Source organism: Sminthopsis crassicaudata, chromosome 2 (assembly GCF_048593235.1).
Source record: "Sminthopsis crassicaudata isolate SCR6 chromosome 2, ASM4859323v1, whole genome shotgun sequence".
NCBI classification, from domain to species: Eukaryota; Metazoa; Chordata; class Mammalia; order Dasyuromorphia; family Dasyuridae; genus Sminthopsis; species Sminthopsis crassicaudata.
Window position 1 is genome coordinate 433,144,322 of NC_133618.1, and position 20,458 is coordinate 433,164,779.

Sequence of the window (20,458 nt, forward strand, 5' to 3'; positions counted from 1 at the left end):
CTACCTCTGTGACTTTTAGCAGATCACAAGCTCTATGGTCCTTAGTTTCCTAATTTACAAAATGAAGGAGTTGGACCAAATAATCTCTAAATTTCCTTCCTACTACAAATGTACCTCTTTACCAATGTACATCTCTGTCCCCCTTCTAACTGGGAAATTCCTATTGACTATAGAATTAGAGAACTGGAAAGGTGGATGAACCTTCCAAACATAGGATTTAAAAGCTGGTCGTAGCCTTAAAATACAAAATGTTAGAACACAGAATTTAAAATGTTAAGAGACCCTGAAGATCGTCTATCTAGACCAACTCCTTTTCTTAACGCTGAAGAAATCGAGAGCTGCAGGAAGAAAGTGACTCGTCCAAGGTCATACGATTAGCTGGTGACAGATTTGGAACACAAATTCAAGAGTGCTGCTGCTTCTCAGTTAGATGCCCTTTCCACTGTAACGCTAACCTCTCATTCAGGAGGTGGAATAGTGCCTTTGAGATACTGATTCCAGGAGTCTCCTCGGAATTAAGAACCGAGAAAAGGATGTTGTCAAGACCCCTCCTCCAAAGAATGACCTTTCTGGCCTACGTACTGGGACTACTACTCACCCCCCAGCCCAGCCCACATCAGGATAGAAATCTGCACAGACTACAGGGTGAATGAGTGACCCGCTGACTCTCTCTCTATCTTACAGCCCCAGCTGCTCGCTAGCTCACTCATTCTCCCTATTCTCCGTCCTCCCTCCTCCACCCCTCCCCCCACCTCCTTTCAGGAAGCCTGGCTCACCCAGGAAGCGAGGCTGCCTGAGAGCTGAAAACCCGAGCCTAGGAGCCTAGCCGAGAACCGGTGCGGACCAGAACCCCTGTTTGGTACTCCCCTAGTGCACATGTACTAGCCCGGCTCCCCTGCAAGAGGGAGCCAGTCTCCACGGAGCAACGGAAGAGCGGGGAAGAAAGGCAGAAGAGCGAGAAAGAAAGCTGTGTTCCAGCCGCCGAGGGTGGAAAGAGCCGCAGCCTGCAGCAGGTTGGTACGGTACGGTCTTTGTTGTAAATCGTCCACCTCTTCCCAGAGCGAGAGCGCCAGAGAGATTATAGTCTTAGGCCCTGTTAAGCTGGAGCACGCTCCTGGCAGCGCCCTTGTTCACTCGTTCCTTTCCCTCAGCCTTTCTGGTTGGCCCCGGATCAGCACCAACACAGAAGACAGCTCCAAACCCCGGCCTCCTAGGTTCTGTACCACTCTTGCTAGATCTCATCCTGCATCTCCTCAGTTCAGCCCTATGCTGGGAGAGAGCTCCGGAACCCCGCCGCCACTGTCAGCTTCTCGTGGGTGCGAGCTTTTAAAGTAGAGCCTCCATAGTTCAGTACAAGGGTAGGGGACAGCTCCTAAACTCGGGCCTCCTTAGTCTGTTCCGAGAGGGCAGACTACTATCAAGCCAGGGGCAGCTTTAGTGGTTCTCCAAACCTGAGAGGCAACTCCACAGCCCCAGGGCCCCCGAGCCTCAGCAACTGCCGCAGCCCTTAGCGAGCTGGTCTTGTAGCTCAGACAAAGCAGAGCTCGGGGAAGGCTGTGCTCTGCAGCTGGATAATGGGCCGGGAAACTCTGGGCCTTCTTAACTCGTCGCCTTCTCGCCTACCTCCTCCCCCATGAAGCCCCAGGGGGATGCCCAGTCAACACCGTGTTTAGACACCATCCGGCCTTGGCTCCCCCAAGCTATTAATAACCGCATTTTTACGTCAGAATTTGTTTTCGTTTGGAAGCTTTTGCTGGGTGAGGAGTAGAGGGAAAGATGAGAGGAGTGAGTTTTATACTAGGGGAAGAGATGAGACATCCGGCGGATCCTTTTAGAAGTGGGGAGCTAGGCCCGGGAGGAGTAGCCCTCAGGTCTTTCAGCTGTTCTGGAAGTGTAACAAAACCTTAGGTTCCCAGAGGGTAAGACCTGGGGTCTCTGCTTACAGAGAGTTTAAGGGGGAGGGAGGAAACTGGGGGAGAAGGGCTCAAGAGAGATCCCCAGCAACAGATCTTCCCAGGGCTTCCTGCTTTGAGACTTCACTCGCGGACGGGAACTGCCATCACTCTTTATTGGTCCCTGCTTGAACATCCCTCGAAAGTGTGAGGCCGAAAGTTGGCTAAAGGGCTGGGGAAATCACTGGGAAGCCGCCTCTCCGGTAGCGGACTGCCTCCTGCTGCTCCCACGCACCCACCGTATATGCCCCGCCCCCTGAACAGAAAGGAAGCCCTTTGCCATTAGGTCTGGACTAGAATTACAGTTTGGGTTTGATCCATATTTTTTTAGAATGCTAAACTATTTATTATAGGAAATTTCTTTTCCTTCTTCTTTTCTTCTTTTTTTTTTCATTTTTGCTGCAAAAGGAGTAGATGAGAGAAAACAGATTGTTGTTCATTGAAAAAAATTTAAAGAATCTAAACTGAGGATAGGCGTGAAGCCAGGAGACTATAAGCAGCCAAATTGGAAATGGACTCAACATTAATAGGGAAAGGGCTGGTTGATTTTTCCCCCTAAGATTTTCCTGATTTGAATCACAGAACATGAGGCCTGGAAAGTACCTTAGAAAAGTAGAATATAAAATGTCAGTATCAGAAGAAACCTTAGAAAATATAATGTTGGCCCTCAAGGGAGTCTTAAAAGATAGAATTCAAAACAAGAAGTGATCTTAGTATAAAGAAAGGTAAGGCAGAGGTGTCACGTTGAGTAAACCAGTTGATCTTCCTGAGCTTGAGTTTCTTCATCTATAAAGTAAGGCTAACAATGCCTTCCTTATCTACCTAGTAATGATGTGAAAATCAAAGAAGGAAAAAGGAGATCATTGTTATTATTCTGTGACAGGGAAAAAGAAACCCCTTAGTTTCCTTATCTGTAAAATGAGGTAGTTGGATTCAACCTCTAAGGATCTTTCCTATTCTAAGTGTGTGATCTCTCATAAAAGATGGCAACAGTTACACATTTTTGTGCACTCAAATGAATTCAGAAACACTTAGACTAGAAAGAACTTTTAAGAATACTTTAGTCCAACCCCTTCATTTTACAATGGAAGAAAATGGGGCCTAAATGGAGACTGACTTACTCAAGGTCATCACAGAATTCATTTTGTGACTAGGACTAAAACCTAGCGATCTCACTTCCTAGGCAAAAGTTATTTCTATGCCAAGAAGTCTCGGATCTAAGATTCTATGGAGTGTTATTTTCAAGAGGAAAAAACTGTTTAGAGGAGCCTCTTTAGCAGAATCAGTTTATCTGGGGGGAAAAAAGAGGTAGGGGTTTTAATGATGTGAAAACTCAATATGAATCAACAATGTAATATAGGGGTGGGGGCAGAGAAAGTTAATGCAGTTTGAGATTGCATTAAGAGAAGCCTGATAACTAGGACTAGAAAGATCATAGTCCCACCTAGTCAGACCACATCTGATAAATTGTGTCATCTCTGGATCCCACAAGTTAGGGAAGACTGAGAAAATGCAGAAGCTAAAGAAAGTTGATCAGAATGGTGAAGAAGCTCTACATTGGTATACAGGAGGATTGGTTGATATTAGATATGAAGCAAGGAAAAGAAAATACAATGTAAAACAAAAGAAAAAAAAAGAAAAGGAAGAAAGATATATTTGAAGGGCTGATCAAGAAACTATGAATGGAAGTTTCAGACAAGCAGATTTAGGCTCAATATAGGGGGAAACCTTCTATCAGAGATTTCCAAGAGTAAAAATAAATCATCTTAGAAAGGAAAGATCTTCAAAGGAATACTGATGAGTGCTCTTAGAGAATGTTGCAGAAGTGTGAAACTTGTAGCCTCCAGGTAGAAAACTGTTAAGTGTGACTGAAACCAAATTAAAATGTAATTTGGAATTGTTTTTAAAATAAGCAAAAATATAATATAGATAATGATAATTTGTGGTTTTCTAAGTCCATAATAGCAGTAAAGTTCTCTTTATATTTGAGTTTCATACCACTGTTGTAGAGGTTCATAGTCAATTCTAATTTTGATTAGAGACTTTTAAAGTCTTTTAAAACTGAGATTCAGTGATTTGAAAAGTGGAATAGATTGCCTCTGGAGAGAGTAAATTCATGCTCACTAAAGATCTTTGACAAAAGCTGAATAATTCCTTCTCTGTTATGCTACAAAGAAGGCTTCTATTCAAAAACAGATTGAACAAGATGACCTTTGAGGTCTCCTCAAACCCTAAGATTCTATTATTATGAGTAATATATTTAGAGAGATATCTTTTTGAAGACGCTTATCTTTAAAATATTTTTGGAGGAATCAGAACATGCCTACCAGTAGGACCATATTCTATGTAGATACCAGTTTAGGGATTAAGAATGAAGCACATATAGAATCAACAGTTTAGAAGATCTGGGGCCTTGGGAGACTGTTTTCCATCTATTTCCTGCCTCCCAAATAAGTCCACTATATTCATGACCTTATAAGTAGAAGCAGTTAGGGATAAGACCTACCCACCAATGCACATACATACACAATAAGTGTACATTCCCAGTGAGTTAGAAGAATTGTGCTTAAAGGACAAATAAGAGAACTGTTAACTTGACAAGCAATATGCAAAAGCATTCCTATCTGGATCACCAAGTTAGCACCTTTTGTACTAGGTTAGTTCAAAATCCAAAGTACAGATAGTGGGCAAGCAACCAGATCCTGAAGTAATAAGGAAAAACATCAAGCTCCAATATGAACTTTCCCATCCTCCCTCACCTACATCTGAATTATGCAGGCATGACTTTGAAAAAGGAAATCTGAGTGGTATATTACCAAAACACCCTTGACGGAGAGTCAGAAAACCCAGGTTTGAGTCTTGGTTCTGCCATTTATTTGCTGTATGACTATGCAAGTCACTTCCTACTTCCTAAGCCTCAGTTGCCTCATCTGTAAGAATGGAGATAATATCTATACTAATTATCTCATAGGTAAATTATGGAAAGAGGATTTGTAAATCACAGAGAGCTTTGGAAAGGGGAATTATAGATTCATAGTCTGTTCACAATCAAAAGAGGCCATAGAAAATATTTAATCTGACTCTTTTCATTTTTGAAATAGGGAAACTGAGGCTTTGAGAAAGAAAAAGGAGTTTCCCTATTCCACACAATAAGTCAGTAACGAGAGTCAAGAACTGAATACAGGCCAACTGAATCCTAATCTGGGAACCTTTCCATTCCTAACACACTGCTTCTCACCAAGAAAGAGCATATAAAGAATGATATACAAAAAAATAAGAAGAGTCCAACATTAATATTCTGCTTTTCTCTAATTCTCAACCTTCAAAAATATTATTCCTGCTTAACTCTAGCCCTACCTCCAGTCCTGGCCTTGTGAAATTGCAGGTTGTTCCTCCTTGGTCACAGACAGCAACTCTCTCTGGGCTAAGGTGTTTAATGAAATGTATTTAGTCTAGGCCCCTGAGGGACAGTTGAATTCTCATCTCTGTCCTGTTGGAGAAAAGCCTCTTTTTAGTAAGGAAATCTGGTGCCTATGGTGAGTTTGGGGGATCCAGAAATTGTCCAACTTTGGGGCCATCCCACATCTGAAATGACTTTTCTTCAGCCATTTGTCCGGAGTATCCTTAAAATACTATACAATGTAATGGATTTAGTAGAATTCACTGATTGGGAAATCTGTCATATCGGTGATGAGCAGCTCTGGTTCTTATCATATTACTTTCTCTACCATTAAGTAATTCATTTCTTATTTCAGATACTAGAATAAAACTTTTCACATCTACTAGCTCCTTCTTTGTTGCCTATAAATATACCCAGCTCTCTCCATTTTTTTTTTGGCAAGGCAATTGGGGTTAAGTGACTTGCCCAGGGTCACACAGCTAGAAAGTGTTAAGTATCTGAGACCACATTTGAACTCTGGTCCTCCTGACTTCAGGGCTGGTGCTCTATCCACTACACCATCTAGCTGCCCTTCTCTCCATTAAAAAAAAACCTCCATGTGACCTTATACCTCTCAAATTGTTGTCTTATATCTCTCCTCACTTTCACTTCAAAACTCCTAGAAAAATCTTTCTACATTCAGTGCCACCACTATGTCTCCTCTCCCTAACTTCTCAATTCCTTACAGTCTGGTTCCTGACTACATCACTCAACTGAAACTACTCTTTCTAGAGTTACCAATGGCCTTCTACATTCAATGTTTTTTCTCAGTTTTCAACTTTCATGACCTCTCAGTAGCATTGGACACTGTTAATCATTCTCTTCTCCTGAATATACTTTTTTCATTGAATTTTTATAAACCTGTTCTCTCATCTCAGTCTTCTGGAAGGAATGTGTGGTTATACATCAAGAGTCTGCCGAGGCCCTTTTCTCTATATATACTTCTGTCTCATTCTGAGCCCATCACACTCAATGATTTCAATGTTATCTTTATACAGTGAATGGCCAGACTATATTCTCAGTTCTAGTCTCCTTCCTGAGCTCCAGATCCATTTCACCTGTTGAATTAGATGATCCATAAACATCTCAAACTCAACATATACACAATAAAATTCATTTACGCCCCCCCCAAAAAAGCTACCCTTCTTTCCAAATTCCTTGTTTCTACTGAAGAAATCACAATCATGCCAGTCACTCAGATTTACAACTTCAGAATTAACCTCAAATCTTCCTTCTGACTTACTTTCCATATTCAGTCAAGCTGCCAAGTCTTATCAATTTTCCCTCCACAGCATCTCTTTTTTTTTTGCATCCTCTTTACTAACTACCTTTCTAGCTCTTCTATCTTATGTTCTAAGATTTTGAAATTCTGCATGCTAAGATAGTTCCAACCCTTATCCTCTCTTACCTGGATTATTTCAATGGACTCCTTATTGATGTCCTAACCACAAATCTCTCCCCTCCAAATCCATCCTCCATATACCTGCCAATGAAATATTTCTAAAGCATAGCTCTGATCATAGCATTTCTCTACTTAAATATGACTTGTGGCTCCCTATTACTTCAACGAATATACAAACTTTTCTTGGCATTTAAAAACCTTTATGATCTGACTCTAACCTGATTTTCTAGTATTTTTTTTAATATTTCTCTCCTACACACACTCTGCCATACAGTGCAATTTGCTGTTCCAATTCCCAGGCCCATAACTTTACACTGACTATCTCCAAATCATGGGATATATCCCTGCCTTATCCCTGCCTCCTAGAATTCTTATCTATTTTCAGAACTCAGCTAAAGTGCTACATCCTTCATATAAGAGAATTTCTCTGATCCCCCCATCAAATGTCCGGTTGATTATATGCTTGTTAAATAATTGATCAATTAATTCATTGATGTAGAAAATATTTTGTAACATAAAAGAGATTAAAATATATTTTGTGATAATGGAAGGAACTTTAGAATATAGATTGTCGGAGCAAGAAGGGATCTTAGAGATTTTTTTAGTCTAACCACATCATTTTACACATGAAGATTCACATAGAGAATGTTACTTTCCCAAGGCTACACAGTGAATTAGTAATAAAAACAAGAACCTACATAGATCTTCTATCAGCCCAGTGATCATTCCATATTACCTATCAAAACCATATTACCTTCCTAAAATTATTCAAGTAAATTTCTCTTTTTCTAGTCCAATTTGGGACTAATATGACACCACCCAGGAGGAAGTGATGACTGGAGACAGTTCCTACCTCCCCACTGTGCAAGAAGCTAATGTCTCTTTATGTCCTGGTTAGATTTGTCTAGTAGAAAGTGCATAAAGGTATGGCAACCTCATGTTACCTTCAGTTGCAGTTTAATACAGAGTAAAGCTAAGTAAGCAGTGCCAAGACTGCAAAGCATAGTCTGTAATGTTGCTAGGACACAGTTTAGGAACAGTCAGAAGGCTAGGATCTACTCTCCTCCTTAGAGCTGCTATGGTCCTACTGGACTGTATCACATGATAATTATCAAGAGAGGTGAGCTCATGATAGAGTCAATTAGTCCTGTGAGAACTCACAGACTCATAACCTATGAGAGTTCAAAGGGAACTTAGAACACAGAATGTTAGCCTCTACAATGTTAGGGTTCAGAGAGGAACTTTAAAATATAGAACATAAAATTTCAGGCCTTAGAGGAAACTTAGAATGAACTTATGGAATGTAAGTCCTGAAAAACCACTTTTTTTAATTAAAGCTTTTTGTTTTTAATACATATGCATGGATAATTTTTCAACATTAACCCTTCAAAACTTGTGTTCCAATTTCCCACTCTTCTCTCCACCCCCTCCTCTATATGGCAAGTAATCTAATATACATTTCATATGTATATATACATATATGTGTGTATTAATTATATATAATTATAAATTAATTAAATTAAATTAATTATATATAATTATAAATATATATAATATATATAAATAATTATATATACGTATGTATTAATATATATGTATTAATATATATACATATATATATGTTTTATCCAATATATGCATACATATTTATACAATTATCTTATTGTACAAGAAAAATCAAATCAAAAAGGGAAAAAATGAGAAAGAAAATAAAATGCAAGCAAACAACAAGAAAAAGAGTGAAAATGCTTTGTTGTGATCCACATTCAGTTCCCACAGTCCTCTCTTTGTATGTAGATGTCTCTCTTCATCAAAGATCATTGGAACTGGTCTGGATCATTTCATTGTTGAAGAGAGCCACATCTATCAGAATTGATCATTGTATAATCTTGGTATTGCTATGTACAATGATCTCCTGGTTCTGCTCATTTCACAGCATCAGTTCATGTAAATCTCTCCATGCCTCTCTGAAATAATCCTGCTGATCATTTCTTACAGAACAATAATATTCCATAACATTCATAACTTATTCAGCCATTCTCCAATTGATGGGCATCCACTCAGTTTCCAGTTTCTTGCCACTACAAAAAGGACTACAACAAATATTTTTGCACACATAGGTCCACTTCCTACCTTTAAGATCTTTTCAGGGTATAATCCCAGTAGAAACACTGCTGGATCAAAAGATATACACATTTGAATAGCCCTTTGGGCATAGTTCCAAATTGCTCTCCAGAATGGTTTACAACTCCACCAATAATGTAATAGTTCCCAGTAGAAATCCCTTTTTAAAATAGAATGTCAAAGTTGGAAGGGTCCTTAGACTATAAATGTCAGAACTGAAATCTATCTTAGCAATATCAACATTTTATGACAACCAATTCTGATGAATGTGACTCTTTCTCACTCTTTTTGTTGTTGTTCCCTTGCATTCCCTTGGTTTTTTTATGTTTTACTTTCTTTTTTTATCTGATTTCTCTTGTGCAGAAAGAGACTTGTATAAATATATTTATATATATATATTGGATTTAACATATATTTTAACATGTTTAACACATATTGAATTACTTGCCATCTAGGGGAAAGGATTCAGGGAAGGATGAGAAAATCTGAAACACAAGGCTATTTAAGGGTCAATTTTGTCAAATTATCTGTGCATATGTTTTGAAAATAAAAATCTTTATAAAAAATAAAGATAAAGAAAAAACAAAACAAGAAATCTATCTTAGAATATAAAACATAGAATTTCAAAATGAGAAGGATCCTATGAAAACAAAATATTAGATCTTGAGGAAGGGACCTTGTCCATACAATTGAACAAATTGAAGCTCATAGATCTAGCATCTTTGAACTTATTCCTTACAACTTACTCAGGTCTTACCAAGACTCTGGGCCTCAGTTTCCTCATCTGTAAAATAAAGATTTTAGACTATTGTACACAAGAAGATGATTATGCAATAATCATTTCTAATGTATGTGGCTCTTTTCAACAATTAGATGATTCAGGCCAATTCTAATAGACTTTTTTTTTTCCTGAGGCTAGAGTTAAGTGACTTGCCCAGGGTCACACAGCTAGGACGTGTTAAGTGTCTGAGATCACATTTGAACTAGGGTCCTCCTGAATTCAGGGCTGGTGCTCTATCTACTGCACCACCTAGCTGCCCCTCTAATAGGCTTATGTTGGAGAGAGCCATCGCATCCAGAGAGAGGGCTATAAGGACTAAATGTGAATCACAACATAGTATTTTCACATTTTTGGTTGGTTGGTTGCTTTTTTATTTCTTTCTCATTTTTTTTTCTTTTTTGATCTGATTTTTCTTGTGCAGCATGATAATTGTAGAAGTATTTATAGAAGAATTGTACATATTTAACATAGATTACTTCTTGTCTAAAAGAGGGACTGGGGGGAAAGTGAGGGAGAAAAAAATTTGGAACACAAGGTTTAGCAAGGATGAATGTTAGAAACTATCTATATATTGAAAATTTAAAAAAAACTTTTAAAAAAGATTTTAGACTAGATAATATCTTTGATTCTTTCCACTTTTAGAGATATGACCTGAGATCTGAGATTAGAGATTTGAAACTAATTTGCATGGAAATTTACTTTACCTTCTCTTCTTTCTTTCCTCCTCAAGGAATTTATGCTACCTCTGATATGTATACACTGAGTCAGGAGCTCCTGTGCTAATCAACTCAAGACAAATACAAACTCAACTGAAGCCAAGATCAAAGGTAAGGTTGTTTCCTCCACTTCATATTCTAATTTCTCTGGTACTCCTCCTCTCTAGGTCAGTTACTGGAAGCAAAAAGTAGCTAGTTAGTGAGGGAAGGATGAAATTTTTCTACTGTGGTCTTAAGGATCTAAAGCTACCTCCTTCTAAGACTGAGATGCATATGGATCAATTAACTTCTTGGATACAAGATGAATTAGACAATAATTAAGATGAAGTGCAATCTTAATATAGATGGACAAAAATCTATGTGAAAAATGAGCTAGATGCCTTAATGACCTATAAGATCAATGAAAGTCAGTAGTGAGACATTTTGAACAGAAAAGTTAATACAAAGACATATTTTGTTAACAGAAATAGTGTCTGGATCAAGGGAGATGATAATCTGCTGTCATCTGATCTGTGGTCAGTTATATCTGGAGAAGTATATCTAGTTCTAGGGACCATATTTTCATCAGTGGAGTTTTATACTTTCTTTTCCATTTGGTCAATTCTACTTTTTAAGAAGTTATTTTCTTTTTTCATTTTTTGTGTTCCCTTTAACAATCTGTTGACTCTTTTTTCATCATTCTTTTGTATAACTCTCATTTCTTTTCCCAATTTCTCTTCTACCTATATTTGATTTTTTAAAATCCTTTCAGAACTCTTCCTAGAGGATTTTTTGGGCCTTTGACCAATTAAGGCTTCACATGTAGGCATTTTGATATTGTTGTACTTTTCTTAGTTTATTTTTCATTCTTCCTCGTGGCCATAGTAGCTTCCTGTAGTCAGGGATTTTTTTTGTTTGTCTTTTGTTCATTTTCCAGCCTGTTTCATGAACTTTTAAGTTAACCTCTGCTCCTGAGGTACAAGGGAAATTGTCACAAGTTTCTTGTACCAGGGCAAGGAGCCTGATCACTGAGTTTCTGCACTAGGCTCCCAGGCTAGTGACTGGACTGGTACACTGGAGTTGTCAGGCCTTGGGTCTGACACACATGATCATCAGCCTGCTATACAGGGCAGGAGCCTCACAACTGGAATGCTGTGGTGCTGGCCTGACGAACTAGGGCCTCAGGGCTTTGGTTGCTGATCTGTGCTGGGGCTAGACACCTTCCACTAAGTTTCCCTGGATACCATCTGTGCTAGACTATGCTCCTTTTTTACCAAGTGAGATGGACCTATTCTGTAGTTTTTCCAAGTTATCTGAGTCTGGAAAATTGCTTTTGCCTTTTGTGGGTTCTGTCACTCCAGAATTCATTTTGAAGCATGATTTAAAGTTGTTTCTAGGGAACTTGGAGAGATCTCAGGCAACTCCCTACCTTTGTTCTGCCATCTTGGCTACACCTCCCATATTTTAGCAGGGACACTTACAATCTGGAGTATATACAAAAGAATTTAATTAGGAGATGAGAAGGGCTAGAAAGTATGTCACATGAGAATCAGTCTAAAGAATTGGGGATTTTTAGCCTAAAGCAGAAGAGTCTTAGGGAGGACATGATCACTGTCTTCAAATATATGCAGGGTTGTCATGGAGAGATGAATTACATTTGTTCAATGTGACTAACAGAGAAGAACTAGAACTAACTTTGGAAAACTACAGAAAGGCTCATATGTCTCATTGAAAGTAATTTAATTCTTTATCAGAGATGCTCCACTACACTGGGGGAGCCCCTTTTTTCTGGAAAAGTGAACACAGGATATTGGCAATAAATCTAGAGGGAACAATCTTCATCTTAAGCTTGGGATTCATTAAGGACTCATTAATCTAGGACCATTTGGTAGAAGAGAAAACACCATTAGAGATCTCCAAAAAAATGGAAGGACTGTAAACTCCCTAACACTGGAGCTATTTAAACAGATACTAAATAATCTATCTCTTGTAAATGTTTGGGGGAGAGGGGAATTCCTCCACTAAATAGCAAGTTGATCTATATGACTTGTAAGGGCCCTTAGAAGTCTATATGACTTCTAAGATTCTATGATTCTGTCTCCTGCCTCTCAGCAAAGAGAGTGCTATACTATAATTCTCTAACTTCCACTGATAGGTAGTACCTCTATTACTTCTATCATCTCCCGTGATAGGTACCTCTTATACAGTACATTCTATTAGTGGAAAACAATTACTGTTGGGAAGTTTTTCCTCATACACACTAAGGGCTATGTAAATGTTTGTTGTTGATATTTCATTGAGCCAAATCTGATTTTCTACAATTTCTAACCATTGGTCCTAAGACTATGACTTCATATCAGAGGTTTTTTAACATTTTTGTGTCATGAATTGCTTCTTAGAAAAATATTTTAGGTGGCAAAATTAAATACATAATTTTACAAAGAAAACCAATTATATTGAAGTAAAGACATAATTTTCCTGTCCAAATTCACATACCACGCTGGAAATCCATGGACTCCATGTTAAGAACCTCTATCAATAGATCCAGATTTTGAGTCTTTGGACATTGGTCATAAAGAAATTTGTCAATAACTTGTGCTCACTTAACCAAAATCAAGAAAGAAGGGTCTTTCCTCCTCTAAGGGGATATGTTCCCAGGAAAAAAATTAGTTTTAAAAACCTCAATCATATTCAATGAAAACATTGTTTAAGCATTCATTATGTGCAAGGCATGGTATTATGCATTGGGAATATCAAGACAGATATGACAAAGGCTGTTCTCTGCAGGAACTTGCAATGTTATGAGGGTAAAGGCAAGTGCATAAACAGCTATGATAGAAGAAACTGAAATAATTACAAGTGAAAAGTTCAGGCAAAGTGCTAGAAGGATTTTAAAGTAGGAAATATCACTTTCAAAAAAGAAGGAATGTAGAAGCAGTTAGAGAAAGCTTCTCTGGAAGAGAATGGAAGAGGTGGCATCTGATTTGATTCTTGAAGGAAGGAAAGAAGACACTTCAACAGAGATATATCAGGATGGTATAAGTAAAGAGATATAATTGATAAAAGGACAGAATAATAAAAAGTAATCCACTTGGGCTGTAATATAGAGTACATGAATGGGAGCTGTGAGCGACACTGTTTCAAAAGTATGTTGAAGCCATATGGCAGAAGACCTTAAATGTCATTGTTAAGCATTTGGATTTTATTCAGAAGGCAGTGGAGAGCTACTAAAGGTTTTTGAGTAGAGAAGTAGAATGAACTGCAGAGGGTAGGAACTGGAAAGAATAAGGACTAGAATAAGGGATAGGTTAAAAGGTTATTCAAATAGCTCAAGCAGGAGAAAAGAGATAAGGACCGAAAGTAAGATGGTTATAGTGAAAGGATTATGTTTCATCTCCAACTCAATTTATCCCAGACCCTCTCTCCTAGATGAGAGAAGGTGACAGAAGAAAGGAAGAAAAGAATGAAATGGAGATTCTGTGTGGATAGGGATGATAAGAGGAACAGATAAGTTTTTACACCTGAAGTTGTTGCTTAATGACTTTTGAAATTGCTGTCTAAGAATTATTTGTTTTAGGGTACTTCTCTCCTTGGCCACTTATGAAACCCAAGGTTTCCCAAATATTGTTCTCTAGTACACTTATGTGAATAAGGTTTCAGGGATATTTCAATACTAGTCATATTTTCTCTCTAAAGTATTAATGGGACCACAGAAGAATGTCAAAGCTGAAAGGACCCTTAGGACATGAAATATCAGAGCTACAAGAATCTTGGAAATCAGCCAATACAACATTTTAAAATTTTACAATGAAAAAAAACAGAAATTTGAACAAGTAAGGGTCAGAGAACTAAGACCCTATGATTTCAGTTCAACAAACATTTATTTAATTTTTTTATTTAATCTATTCATTTATATGTCTAGCATATATCAGGTACTATTCCACTGGGGATACAAAGATGAATTGAAATCATTTGGAGGAACAATATAAGCACAGAGTATATCCTGGAAAAGGCACAGGTCTCATATCAAGGTCAACTTATGACAATGTTAACATCGAACAATGTTCAGGTTGCACATTGAAAGAATAGGAAAGAATAGGTTGGGGATATTAAAGAGATAGATATTAAAAAATAGGGAATGATGATCAGGGAACAAAATCCTTAGCCAGGCAAATTCTAAGTACAGTCATGGGGTGAACATCCTACACAGTAGCAAAAGTAATATTGCATTAATTCTACTTGAGAAACAAGTAGAAGGGGGAAGTGATGGTATATATTGACCACAAGGCAAATTTCAAGTCTACAGTGGACCATACCACTTTACTATACAATGTTTGTATTACTGATATACATCAAAAATTTGTGAGAGACTCTACACTCAACTGTAAAAGCAAACTTTGTATTGTGTTTTGCTTCCAAAATTCTCTGGCCTTCTTCTTCTCTTAGAAGAATTCTGTCTCTTCAGATACCTTAGACCGTCATTGTTGGTCTGATGTATATTTTTTTTGCTTATGTATTTCTATCTTTGAGTTTTCAATGACTAAGTTAGTTTGGGAAATATTGTTTTAACCAAATCACAGTTTCAGGGATAAGGGAAGTGACTCTTCTCAAGACAAGAGAGCTGGCAGAATTTCAAAAACTAGAACTATCAGGAAAATACCTAGTGGCTACTAATAAAAGTTTTACCCAGCCCCAAAGTTCCCAGAAATATGAAGTTGGGAGGAATAGTCAACACATTGGTTAACAGAATAATGATCCAAAATACATTTCTGGGCTAGGACCAAAATTTAGCAAAATTAATTATTAAGGATAAAGACAAGATGCTATATTTGGTTTCCAAAGATCTGGTTCACAAGTTTATGAGAGGAAGTATGGATAAATAGCAATTAATATAAAATGATCTCAGATTTTAAGTGAACCTGAGTTAACAATATGATAGGGTGTTCACAAGAGCTAACTTGATCTTAAATTGCAACTATAGAGGAAAAGAATTCATGAGGACAGAAGTGGTAGTTCTCTGCCTTGGTCAGATCTTATGTAGAGGATTATATTTAGTTCTGGATAGCATTTTTTGGCTGCAGATGGTGTTTTCCATCCCAAGTTTATTGGAATTGTTTTGGATCACTGAACCATGAGGAGAACCAAGTCTTTCCTAGTTGATCATCACACAATCTTGCTTTTATTGTGAACAATACATTCATTGTTCTGCTTGTGTCACTCATCATCTGTTCACATAAATCTTTCCAGACCTTTCCAAAATCAGCTTGTTCATCTTTTTTTAATAAAACAATAATATTCTATTTCATATACCATAACTTATTCCATCATTCTCCAATTGATGGGCATCTACTCATTTTCCAATTCTTTGCCATCCCAAAAAGAGGTAGGCAGCATATTTTAAATACAATCTTTAGGAAATTGAAGCATGTCCAGAATAAAATTATGAGTGTGACACAGATACTGGAAAACATTCAATATAACGATTAGCCAATGGAAGGGATCATAGATTTATTCTGTTTTGCCCCAGAGTTTAGAACTTTAAACAGAGAGACACAATTTGAATCTATATAAAATGAGAAATTCCTAGAAGAGCTGTACAAAATTGGAATGGGTTTCCTTGAGGGGTCTCCCATCACTAGAGGCATTTTTTACCAAGTTGTGTGCTACCTATAGCCCAGCACTCCAAAATCCAAATTTACACTAGCTAAGATTTGGGAGAAGAAAAATAAATCACATTCTCTTTCATTCATTTTGCTCCCATCCATGAATCTCTCTGGGAAATTACCAAAAAAAAATTATGCCTAAGGCTTCACATATGTGAGAAGAAGGGTCCCCTATTTCCATGCGAACCCTAAAAGGAACAAAGCATATTAAGTAGAGAACTGTCTTTATTTCACCCACTAGAAATTTTAAAAAAACTTATAAAGTATACATATTAGCTCATAATCAATATAATTCTCTCTCTCCAGTAATCCCCATCTTCCCAATTCATGAGAATCCTACTTAATCTTCCAGTCTCATCATATCACACTTTGGTTTGCACACTCACTGAAAGATAAACAAACTTGGAAATGTTACAAAGGCATTCTCCCCAACCATCCATTGAATTCTACTTTCACCCCAGGTATACATAAAGACTTCTGGGCTTTATGGTACTATCCTAAAGAATTAACACCTAGAAAGAGAGGAACTCATAATTACTAGAAAGACCCCCTTTTCATTGGACTTTCATTGTCTAAATAAGTTATATCCAAAAAGTTTATTGTAAAAATAGAGAGCAGGGTCCATATCTTTTATTCTCCCATTTCATAGCTTAATCCCTTATACTCCTCCAGCTTCAAGGTTAGAAATTCAATCCTCTTTTTATCTAGGGCTGTCACTGTCCAGAAATTCCCCATTTCTTTCTGATTGCATAGTCCCCAAACTCTCAAATTTGGGGCTGCTGAAGAGGCATTCCTAAAGCTGACACTACCCAAGAGTTTTCTCCATTTCCATCTGCAAGATTCAATTCCAGAACATAGGATCAAGAAACTCTTCCCTCAGGTCACATTGTTAAGAGCATGTATACCTCCCATGCACTCCTACTCCATCACATGAGTCTGGGGCATACACAGGTTTCCCTTAGCTTCGCTGTTCTCTGGTCTTCCTTTAAAAAATGAAAAAAAAATAACAAAGTTTATTGTATAACTGACCTTGTTCATAGGACCCAATGGAAAAGAATGATATCAATTTAAAAAAAAATCTAAGCCAATCATTCGCCATTAATAGATAAGATACAATCAGTTACAAACAAAGGCTCACTATCGTATATCATCAGGGAACTCTCTCCTAATAAACCTCTTATAATGAGACAGAGAGAGAGGGAGAGGGAGAGAGAGGAGAGAGAGAGAGAAAGGAAGAGGAAGAGGGAGAAAGAGAAGGAGAGAGAGGACAGGGACAGGGCCAAAGACAGGGAGAGGGAGAGGGAAAGGGAAAGGAAAGGAAAAGGAAGAGAAAGGGAAAGGGAAAGGGATTTAGTGATGAGAAGGTATCTACTCAATTCCTCTAGTTTTATTGATGTAGTAACTGAGACCCAGGGAAGTTAATTGATTTACCATTTGAACCAATGTCCTCTAACTCAAGAGTCAGTGCATTCTCTTATCATACCACGATATCTCTTGAGGACCTCTTGTGAAAGTAAAGATTGAACTCCATAAAGGCAAATTATTTCATCAAATGCTGAAATCTCAGAGTTGGAAGAGACTTTTAGAAATACATCTGGTTTGACCTCCCACCCAACAGAAAAATTCTTTCCCCAGCTGCCCCAGGAACTGGTCCTCCAGTGTCTGCTTGAAGTCATCAGGGACAAGAACTCCCAAAACAGCCTATAGTTTGGGGAAGGCCTTTACTTTAGAGAGTGAGCAAGTCCACAGTTTAGCTGGGTTTTGCTATTTTGTTGGGATCTTCAGATATTTCTTAACAAATGCTTGGTCTGTGTCATTCAGTTTGAGATTCCTTTCCCCAAAGAAAAAAAGGGAATTTGTATAACAAGTTGAATTTTAGACCAATATTTGGGAAACTTCAAGGGACAGGTCTATAGTGGCCAGACTGGGAAATCAACATTAGTCACCAATTCTATTACACACATTGGGGGCACCCTTGGGAGTAGTGGAGTGGTGGCAGAAAGCAACAAGGAGAGGGAAATAAATGTGGGAAATTGGGCCAATGATTTCTGGCAGCCCTTCACAAAGAATTGAACTCCCAAGAACAATTCAGGAAAGCAATGGAGTTCTATCTTTCTTCTCCTGCTCTTCATTTTCTTTTCTGCCTATCTTTCTTTTCTTCTTTCTCCTCTTCTTCTTTTTCTTCCTTATTCCCCTTCTTCCTACCTCTTTATCTCTCCTCATTTTCTCCCTTCTGCTTAACTCTTTCTTGTCTTTCCTTCCTATATTTCTTTTTTATCCTCTCTTCTTCTTCTTTCCTTTCTTTCTTCCCTTCTATATCCTCCTCCCAGCCTTTCCTTCTTTCTCCTCTGCTACTCCTCCATTTTCCCTATTTTCTTCTCTTTTCTGTCTCCCTCTCCTTCTCTTTTACTTCTTTCCTTTTCTCTTTTCCTCTACTTTTGTCCCTCCTTTCCTATTTCCTCCCATATAGTCCTATACTGTTCTTATTTCCTTATTTCTTACTCCTCTTTTCTTTTCCTTCTTTTCCTCTCAGTGTCATCTAGCCTCTTTCCCCTCTTTTGTGTCACCGAACTCCAGGAATAACTCCCAGAGAAAGTAAGAAGATTATAAAAGGGTTGAAGAAAGCTCTTTCCATTTTTATAACAGTGTACTACCTAATCCACACTACTGTTTCACCAGAACTCAAGGATTTCCCATGGTTTGGAATATAGGAACAATCTTTAAATAAACAACTGAACAGAACATCAGCATTACCTTCTTTCCCAATATAACTAACTACCCCTGTTGGTGGACTTTGTGGGCTAGAGATAGCAAACAGGTAGGGCAGAAAGAGCAATAAATTCATGCTCTAAAGACTGGGTTCTTGTCTGCCACAAAACACAAAACACTGGGCAAGTCCCTTCCTCAGTCTGAATCTATTTTCTCCTTTGAGAAATGAGAAAATTGGACTAGATGTGGCCTAAGTCCCTTCCAATTATAATGGTTTATGTCTCTCCAAAGAGATTTGTCACAGTATATAGAGTGAAGAAGAAAAATGTAACATTGGAGGAGAAATGGAGATGAGGGTAATAAGAGTTTTGAGTGTTGCTCAAAGGTAAATAACCTCAGGTGATTCTCACAGAAGCCAAAAGAGGAATATGAACAGGAAAATAACAATAGAAAGCAAAAACTCAGAAGTTAAATGACTTACCCAACTGGTTCTACAGATCCTCATAAATAAATAAATGGCTTACTCTCTTCCCCCACCCCCCAGAATCTCAAAGTACTTTACATGTTTTACATATGTATAAAGCCTCTTCCTTTTCATAAAGAGAGAATATATGAAAATTGAACTGAACAATTATTGATTAGCATTGACTATGGGCCAGGCATTGTGCTTACTGCTAAGGTTACAAAGATTAAAAATTATATAAGCCCTTCTCTCAAGTAACTTACAATCCAATAGGGAAATACAGAGAAGATACATAAATAAATGTTAACAGTGGAGAATATGATGAGGGCAAAAGAGAATAAGGCAAAGTGTTACAACAAATTCCAATTAGATTGGGTAGGGTAAGGGTAGGGACTGTCTTTTGTCTATTTTTGCATCCCCAATCCTTAGTATAATGCTGTTGTTTATCATTTCAGTTATGTCCAACTCTTCATGACCCCATTATTGGGGTTTTCTTGACAAAGACAAGAGAGTGGTTTTCCATCTCCTTCTCCAGATCATCTTACAGATAAAGAAACTGAGGCAAACAGGGTTAAGTGATTTGCCCAGGGTTACATAGTAAGTGTCTGAGACCATATTTGAACTCAGATTATCATAACTCCAGATCTAGCAATCAATCCACTGCACCATTTAGCTGCCTGGGATATAGTGGGCACTTAATAAATATTGATTAATTGATTTATTGATCCAATCACTTCCATCCTGGGAGAGAAAGGAAGGCATCATAAAAGGCTTTAAAGAAAGGAGTCTGGGAAGGGGAGGCACAGTTAGATGGTGCAGTGGATAGAGTACTGGTCCTGAAGTCAGGAGGATCTGAGTTCAGCCTCAGACACTTAATGCTTCCTAGCTGTGTGACCCTGGGCAAGCCACTTAACCCAATTGCCTCAGCAAAAGAAAGAAAGAAAAAAAAAAAGAAAGGGAGCTGGGAGAGAAAAAAAGTATAAGAAATCTGTTCTAATAATCTGAGGTATTAGGATCTGAGCAAAGCACAGTCATGGGAGAAGAAAAGATGAGAGGGGAACTGTCCAGGTTATAGAGTCCTGAAAGTGGAATTAAGAGTATGAGATAAAACTTCACAGGGAGGCAGATCAGAGAGCCCCTTGAATGGCAGTCAGGAGATTCAATTTTCTTCTTTAGGCAGTGAGGATAGAAATGAGATTTGCTAAGAAGGACCTGACAGGGCAGTAGCCC

General features: G+C 38.0%; 1 protein-coding gene across 3 annotated transcripts in view; it reads left to right on the forward strand.

Annotated features, from left to right (window-relative positions):
• The first annotated feature begins 735 nt into the window (after positions 1 to 735).
• CPLX2 (complexin 2) overlaps positions 736 to 20,458 on the forward strand; it is an 83,035-nt gene continuing 63,312 nt past the window's right edge. Inside the window, exons 1-2 of one of the 3 annotated variants that reach the window (XM_074292165.1) lie at positions 736 to 1,022; positions 10,429 to 10,525. The gene's annotated coding sequence lies outside the window, so the exon portion shown is untranslated. The remainder of the gene's footprint in view (positions 1,023 to 10,428; positions 10,526 to 20,458) is intronic. The other 2 variants (XM_074292166.1, XM_074292164.1) reach the window with 2 other exon arrangements.